This window comes from Cervus elaphus, chromosome X, assembly GCF_910594005.1.
Source record: "Cervus elaphus chromosome X, mCerEla1.1, whole genome shotgun sequence".
Lineage (NCBI taxonomy): Eukaryota > Metazoa > Chordata > Mammalia > Artiodactyla > Cervidae > Cervus > Cervus elaphus.
Window position 1 is genome coordinate 140,445,642 of NC_057848.1, and position 8,939 is coordinate 140,454,580.

Here is an 8,939-nt window from a genome sequence, read left to right on the forward strand (position 1 = left end):
ATTGTGTGAGTATATATACCACAACTTATTTTTTTCCTTCTATTGTTGATGATGGGTAATTAAGCAATTTTCAATTTGGAAATATTACAAACAGGGCTTCTACAAACATACTTTTGTTGAACATATATGTGCATGTCTGTTAGATATATGCCTAAAGAGTAGAACTGCTAAGTCAAAAAGAATAGATATGTTTAGCTATAGTATTGGAGAACTGTGCAGAGTTCTATAGTATATAGAACTGTGGTGTTGGAGAAGGCTCTTGAGAGTCCCTTGGACTGCAAGGAGATCAAACCAATCAATCCTAAAGGAAATCAATCCTGAATATTCATTGGAAGGACTGATGCTGAAGCTGAAACTCCAATACGTTGGCCACCTGACTCATTGGAAAAGACCCTGATGCTGGGAAAGATTGAAGGTGAGAGGAGAAGGGGACGACAGAAGATAAGATGTTTGGATGGCATCACCGACTCGATGGACATGAATTTGAGCAAGCTCCGGGAGTTGGTGATGGACAGGGAAGCCTGAAGTGCTGCAGTCCATGGGGTCACAAAGAGTCAGACACGACTGAGTGGCTGAACTGAACAGAACTGAGCTGAGCTGTAGTATATGATAGCAAAGCATTTTCTAGCTATGTCAATGTATACTCCGACCTGTAGTATATGAGAGTTCCAGTTGCTCCACATCCTCAAAACACTTAGTATTTTCTTTTTCATTTTAGCTACTCTGCAGGGCTTCCCTGGTGGCTCAGACAGTAAAGAAGCTGCCTGCAATGCAGGAGACCCAGGTTCAATCCCTGGGTTGGGAAGATCCCCTGCATGGTAACCCACTCTGGTATTCTTGCCTGGAGAATTCCATGGTCAGAGGAGCCTGCCGGGCTACAGTCCATGGGGTTGCAGAGTCGGACATGACTGAGTGACTAACACTTTCACTTTGACTAGGTGATGTAGAAGTATAGAGTAGTGAAGATTTATTCCAAGAAAAGTTTAATTGTACTGAGACTTACTTCCCCTCAAGTGAGAGGAGCTTTGGAATCTATTAAAAACTCTTTATAGTTTCCAAAAGCTTGAGGAACAAAAGGACAAGCATCTGACTTCTGCTTATGAATTTCAAAAGCAAGATCTACGGCTGGTACCTCCTCTTGCTCTTGGCAGAATTGAGAGGGCTGCCCAGGGAGCCAGCTTCTCTTTCAAAAAAGTGGGGAAGAGGTGCAGTTTTCCTTGAGACTAAATATGGCCTTGAAAAAGGGATCCAATTTGAGTTTTCTTAATATTTACTCCAACTCAGAGCAACTGAACTCAATTGAACTGAGAGGACTAGTTGGAATACATAAGAAGCTCAATTACAAGCAGACGAAAGCCAAGAGGCCAAAGATAAAGTTCTGTATAGTCAGCCAAACAAAAGGCAGCCCCCTAATCAAGGAGTTAAAATGTGAGGTCTTCAACTGGAAAATTACTGAAGATCCTAGAAATGCTCTCTGTGGGAAGGAAAGGGGTATCTTTGGAAAAGTACTATTACCAGAGTACCCCAACAGAATTCCGAATGAACCAACCACTTAAACTTGTGTCTTTTCCACCATCGCCCTGGGTGAGCCATACAGTAATTAGCAAACAACTAAGAGAAGAAGCTAGCTCCTATTTTTATCCTTCTGCAGGCTTCCAGTACTGGAGGAGGTCTACGCTTAGGAAGGAGAAAAGGGTGATTCTGAATAAGTTCGGCATTTGAAATAACACTAGATTAGACTGGAGTTAAATCATTATGTGATGAACTTGTAGATGCTTTAAAGAGATTAAAATACTTTTTTTATTGGTTAAGAGGGACTGGAAAAACTAGGGGGCACATGAAGGATTTCATCCAGGGGCAGAGAGAAAACTGACTCACAGTAGAATTAAAAGGAGGTGGATGAGAAGTATAAGGAAGAATTTCACATAATCCAAGTGATTTTTAAATCTAATGTTTAAAAAAACCAAAAAACTCTAATAAGCTCATTGTTGATCCTCCTGATGGTATTCATTTTTTTTTTGTAGATACAGTTTATAGGCAAGCGATAAGCAGAAAGACATTTGAAACTCATGTGGAAAGTGCTACAGTGCATGTAAAACCAAATCAACCTCAACTACTACCTAATCATGTGCTTCAGAAAAAAAGGCAAAATCATTCAATCGATGGTGTTAAAGTGACATCTTTGAGTGACAACAACTTCTACTTATCAATGAACAGTGATAACTGTCAGCCCGTGTCTTAACTTGAAGACTGGTCCATTGAACTGTTCTGACAACTCTTGGGACAGAAACAGTTCTACTCCAGTTAGAACAGCAGTATGTGTGACCAACATACAGGCTACTTAAGTTTCTGAGTCACAGGTAAATTTCAGCGAAAATTCAAAGGGTTGCATAGAGTGTAAGGATTCCTATTCCTATTTCACCACCACCAAAGCCTACAGTCTTTAGAGTCTATTCTTCAACAAGTCTGGTAAAGCAACCACATAGACCTTCAGGGAAAATAACCAAAAAAATCTACCTAATCCTGTAATAGGAGTGAAGAGGATATCCTCACTTCATAAAGAAAAGCATCTCAAGGAAACCAAAACAGAAGAGAATAAAACAAGTGAAGACCTAATGGTCTTCTTTTGAGTGGGCATGGGCAAACAGAAATAAAGGAACAACTGTATATTTAAAAAATACAATTTAACTGGAAACTAAGAGACTTCTTTTTTGACTTCTCAGAAAACATCAAGTACAGACTCCTCCAATATCCCTGGTCTCCTAGCAAATTCTATTCTAGTTACTAAGCAGTCAATAAATCTGAAATTTAACTGGTCAAAATACAGCTAACTTCAGGGGTCCATAAACAATGTCTGCCAACTTAATATGTTATCTTTACATGCTAAAAAAGGAGAATAGAATGTACAAGATTAGAAATGACTAAAACAGGATTTAGGTTTTTTGCTGACCTCCCTGACTAGGATAATCAGCATTTATTAGGAAATCCTAATTTGTAAGTGCAGAGCCAGGAATGCTATTATTAATTTGTTATCAACAGTATGAAGGATGTCAGAACTTGATAAACCTATTCTTTCTTAATCTTAACAAAGAAAACTAACAGATTTTTCCAAATAACATATGGTATGAATTCTCCATTGTTCACCATTCTATCATATGTGTATTTTTCATGATAAACTGCAGTTATTCAATCTCTCCCTCTGTCTTTCTAAATTAACTTTCCAAAGTTGGAGTATAGTCTTTATGCCCTTCTGAGATGCATTAATTGAGGCTTTCTTTTCACCATTACTTTATATTGTCAAATAAAGGTACATTATTTCTTCTTCCTACGTTTTTGTTCTCTGTAGTTACCTTGCCTTTCCTCCTACTATCTGAGAAAACATGGTATATTAACAAGTGAAATGCACAATGTCTGGTGTTTTGTGTAACTATGAATTTAGACTGAAATTGCCAGGCACAGATTTAGTCTTATCATTTTGTTTACACAATGGGAAAAATTCAGCTTATTAAATCTTTTATAGAATTGCACCCAAGCTTTGCCAAGTAAGAAAGCTGGACATTTTCTGGGTAGTGACTTTTTAATTCTAATTTTCATAACCTAGATATCAGGCTGTTGCTTTCACATGATGTTTGTTGTATCTCATGACTGGAGTTTGTTCTGCCTCATAATTCTAAACTCCTTTTGTTTTTCAAGAGCTCTATTGTAAACAGATGATATAGTTCCTCACTGAAAATGCACTTTAAACACCTCCAAACAAACTTGCAAATAAATAAATAAATAACCCAGCAACAACCAACACCAAAGTTAAGGGGGAAAATCAGAATTGAAACAAACTAAATGTTTAGCATTAAAGGAGTTGGGATTGAGAATGTATTTAACTGTGCTCAATATTTCTAATTTTCTGTGACACAAGTGTATAACATTTGTAATGTTAAGAATATAAAGATAAAAGCTTGGAGCTGTTAGTTTAAAACTAACATTAGAGAGCTAAGGATTTAGATTTTACTTTGAATGGTTTGATTAATGATAGTTTGGATTGTCTATACATTTAGAAGTTTTGGTGGGAAATAATTTATAACATTTCTACTAAATGTATTATATATATGTATAGATATTTGTATGTCTCTATATATTGTGTGTATGTGCATGTCTGCATGTAAAGTTCAAAAGTATTTTATTGCCTATCTCATTGTATACAGTATATTTTAAGTTAGAGTTGGAAAACTTTTTAATAGATACCTCACCCTGCCTTGCTATAGTCTAGAAAAACCCCAAATTATTTTTTAATAGATGTTTTCATGTGGTTTTAATGAGATTATGGGTTATTTTATGGCAGAATGCCACAGTGACAGTTGAACCATCAAATAATTTCTAGACTACTTCTAATATCAATGCCTGGAGGTTATTTCTAAGTCATACTTGTAATCCTGGGTCAACTTTATGATGCCCTTAGCTTAACAATCCTAAATTCTTTGAAACTCTTTGTTAAGGACATAGTCTAGAGCCTTTAAAAAAGATCTAGATAATATTGGTCTCAATATCTTGCAGATAGACCAATGTTTCAAAAAAGATGCTTTCAAATTCCTGGTAAAGGCACTAAAGCAGAAAGAGGAACTCCAGCTCTGATTGTCTAGCTTCAATTTAAAAAAATTTTTTTTAATTTATTTTTCTAATTAAGGAAAATTGCTTTACAATTTTGTGTTAGTTTCTGCCATACAACAACACGAATCAGTCATAATTACATATATATCCCTTGACTCCCTCCCCTCCCCTCATCTCACCCCTCTAGTTCATCACAGAGCACCAGGCTAAGCTCCCTATACTATCTAGAAACTTCCCAGTATCTATTTTACACATGATAGTGTATATATGTTAATGACACTTTCTTAATTCGTCCCACCCTCACCTTCCCCCATTGTGTCCACAAGTCCATTCTCTATGTTGAGTAAAAAAAGATGTGCAACTTGAGAGTTGCGAGTTAAGTTTTAATTGGGGCAAAGTGAGGACTGCAGTCTGGGAGACAGTATCTCAGATAGCTCTGAGACTGCTCCAAAGCGTCAGTGGGGGAAAGTCAATATATAAAGTTTTCATGAAAGGGGAATTCAATACCATGAAGGACACATTTTACAAAAAGTTTTTTGTTAGTCATGAGGATCTGATGTCACCATGAAGGGATTAGTCCTTCTCTATATATGAGGGAATGCAAGGATTGAGATCATAAAATCTGTTCCTAAAAACATCCAACTATCTAAAGACCTGGAGTACAGAGTGCCTCATTCCACCCTGAACTCCGTCAAGGGTTGTTGAAGTCAACAGCTATAGCAGCATGGGGTTCAGTCTCCATAGAGGCAGATGGCAAATGTCTTTGTTGTTCAGTCATTGGCAATGCTCTTGGTAAGTGCCAATTTGTAGTTGACATCTACTAGGTTCATCAGTACCATTCTTCTAGATTCCATATATAGGTGTTATATACAATATTTTTTTTGTAACATTCTTCACTCTGTATAAGAGGCTCTAGGTTCATCCACCTCACTACAACTGACTCAAATTGGTTCCTTTTATGGCTAAGTAATATTCCATTGTATAAATAAATGTACAACTTCTTTATCCATTCATCTGTTGATGGACATCTAGGTTGCTTCCATGTCCTGGCTATTGTAAATATTGCTGCAATGAACACTAGGGTACATGTGTCTTTTAGAATTGTGGTTTTCTCAGGGTATATGCCCAGTAGTATGATTGCTGGGTCATAAACATGGAATATCCACTGGATTATAAAAAAAGGAAGAGAGTTCCAGAGAAACATCTATTTCTGCTTTATTGACTATGCCAAAGCCTTTGACTGTGTGGATAACAATAAGCTGTGGAAAATTCTGAAAACTAAGATCATGGCATCTGGCCCCATCACTTCATGGCAAATAGATGGAGAAATACTGGAAACAGTGGCAGACTTTATTTTTCGGGGCTCCAAAATCACTGCAGATGGTGATTGCAGCCATGAAATTAAAAGACGCTTACTCCTTGGAAGGAAAGTTGTGACCAACCTAGACAGCATATTAAAACACAGAGACATTACTTTGCCAACAAAGGTCCATCTAGTCAAAGCTATGGTTTTTCCAGTGGTCATGTATGGGTGTGAGAGTTGGACTATAAAGAAAGCTGAGCACTGAAGAATTGATGCTTTTGAACTGTGGTGTTGGAGAAGACTCTTGAGGGTCCCTTGGACTGCAAGGAGATTCAACCAGTCCATCCTAAAGAAGATCAGTCCTGGGTGTTCACTGGTAGGACTGATTTTGAAGCTGAAACTCCAATACTTTGGCCACCTGATGCGAAGAGCTGACTCATTTGAAAAGACCTTGATGCTTGGAAAGATTGAGGGCAGGAGGAGAAGGGGACGACAGAGGATGAGATGGTTGGATGGCATCACCAACTCAATGGACATGGGTTTGGGTGGACTCCAGGAGTTGGTGATAGACAGGGAGGCCTGATGTGCTGATTCGTGGGATTGCAAAGAGTCAGACACGACTGAGCAACTGAACTGAACTGAAACATGGAACAAGATAGAAAGTCCAGAGACAAACCCACATACTTATGGGCACCTTTGACAAAGGAGGCAAGAATATACAATGGAGAAAAGACAGTCTCTTAATAAGTGTTGTTGGGAAAACTGGACAGCTATGTGTAAAAGAATGAAATTAGAACACTTCCTAACACCATACTCAAAAATAAACTCAAAATGGATTAAAGACTTAAATCGAAGGCCAGAAACAATAAAGCGCTTAGAGGAAAACATAGGCAGTACACTTTTTGACATTAATTTCATCAACATTCTCTATGACCCACCTCTTAGATTAATGGAAATAAAAATAAAAGTAAACAAACGGGACCTAATACAATTTAAAAGCTTTTGTACAGCAAAGGAAACTATAAACAAAATGAAAAGACAACCCTCAGAATGGGAGAAAATAATTGAAAACAAAGCAATTGACGAAGGGTTAATCTCCAAAAATATATAAGCAGCACATATAGCTCAATATCAGAACAACAAACAACCCAATCAAAAAATGGACAGAAGACCTAAACAGACATTTCTCCAAAGAAGACATACCAACAGCCAATAAACACATGAAAAGATGCTCAACGTTGCTCATGCAAACGTTGAGAAATGTAGAAATGCAAATCAAAACTACAATGAGGTATCACTTCACAGCAGTCAGAATCACCATCATCAAAAATCTACAAACAATAAATGCTGGAGAGGATGTGGAGAAAAGGAAACACTCCTACACTGTTGATGGGAATGTAAGCTGATACAGCCATTATGGAAAACAGTATGGATGTTCCTTTAAAAACTGGGAACAAATCTACCATGTGACACAGCAATTTCATTACTGAGCATGTACACTGCCTTCAATACTTATCCTCTACTCTGTGTTTCAGGATTGTTCCTTTCATTCCACCCTAAGGGGATAAGCTAACTGAGACACATACTCTACTCCTTGAGGCCTGAAGCTAAAAGCAAACAGGATATTATCTTTAAAATAATTCTATTAAATAATACATGAACATGATATATCAAAGTAAATTTAAATTGTATGTTAGATATGCTTATCCTTCAAATCCACTGATTATCTAGATACAGGACTTTTCTTCCCAAATCCACTGCCTTAAATAGCACTTTGGCCTCCTGACATTGTCCAAATCCCTCATCAGTTGAACCATATTCTCCCAATGACACTATTTTTTATTCTATTATAGAAAACAATTTAGAGTTTATTAATATTTATTTCTATAGCCACCACTTATAACTGGAACTGGAGGGAAGGGGGCAGGGCACAACTTTTGAAAGAATGCCATAGCCCAAGGATACAACATAAACCAATTAGAATCAAATGGGTCCAACATGGCAAACAAGTCAGATTCAACTAGACCTTGATCTTCAATCAGCAAGCTAAACAACATACCCAAAGGTGCTATCACAGTTCCAAGGCACCACCAAAAGACTAAAAAGTGGGTGGTGGCCAACTCCTGGAAATCTCCACCCCTTCCCCAAAATAGTTGGAATAATCCTGCTACTCATTAGCCTATGAATTTACCCAGCCCATAAAAGCTAACCATGCCTCATTTTGAGGCTGCCAGACTCGCGCTCTGTGATGGCCCACACTCTATCTGTGGAGTGTTTCTCTCTAAATAGATTCACTTCTAACCTGTCATTTTGTCTCTCACTGAATTCTTTCTGAAATGAGACATCAAAAACCTGAGCTTCATTCGGTCCTGATACCAGGTACTATGGGTTTTGGCTGGGTTTGAGTCCCAGCCAGGTGGGTTAGAGTCCCAAAGTGGGTTTTGGCTGGATCTGAGTACCAACCATGTGAGTTAGAGTCCCAACCAGGGTTTTGGCTAGGTTTGAGTCCCAGCCAGGTGGGTTCAAGTCCCAATCTAAGGTAACCAGCTTCATAACCACTGAACAAGAAAAATATCATAACAAAACCCATATGGAAAGGAGATCCCTGAAGTGGGGGAGGAGAGTTTATATTTATTTTTTACAGATCCATTGACTGAATTTGTCCAGTCCATTTAAAAGAGAGGTGAGACAGCATTAATTCATCCATGTCAAGAAATATCAGTACTGTGCTAGACTAAGAATACTGCATCGAGTGAAATAGATAAAACCCATGCACTTACATTATTTACTCTTCTGGGGGAGACAGACAGATTATCCTATAAACAGACACAGTTAACAGCTGTGATGAGTGTTATATAGAGTGTAAGTTCAGTTTTGTTAAAATGTACAGGGAACCTAATTTCAGTTGAAAACACAAGGAAGGCCTCTCTTAGATGTAATCATGCACAGCATGTCTTCAAGGATGAGAAGTCGGGCATGGGAATGGCAGGGGTGGGGGAAGATGGACAAAGGGCCTGAGTTAAGAACTCTGGGT

General features: G+C 38.0%; 1 pseudogene; it reads left to right on the forward strand.

Annotated features, from left to right (window-relative positions):
- Window positions 1-1,229: 1,229 nt before the first annotated feature.
- On the forward strand, window positions 1,230-2,831 carry LOC122690513 (annotated as a pseudogene).
- The last annotated feature ends 6,108 nt before the right edge of the window (window positions 2,832-8,939 follow it).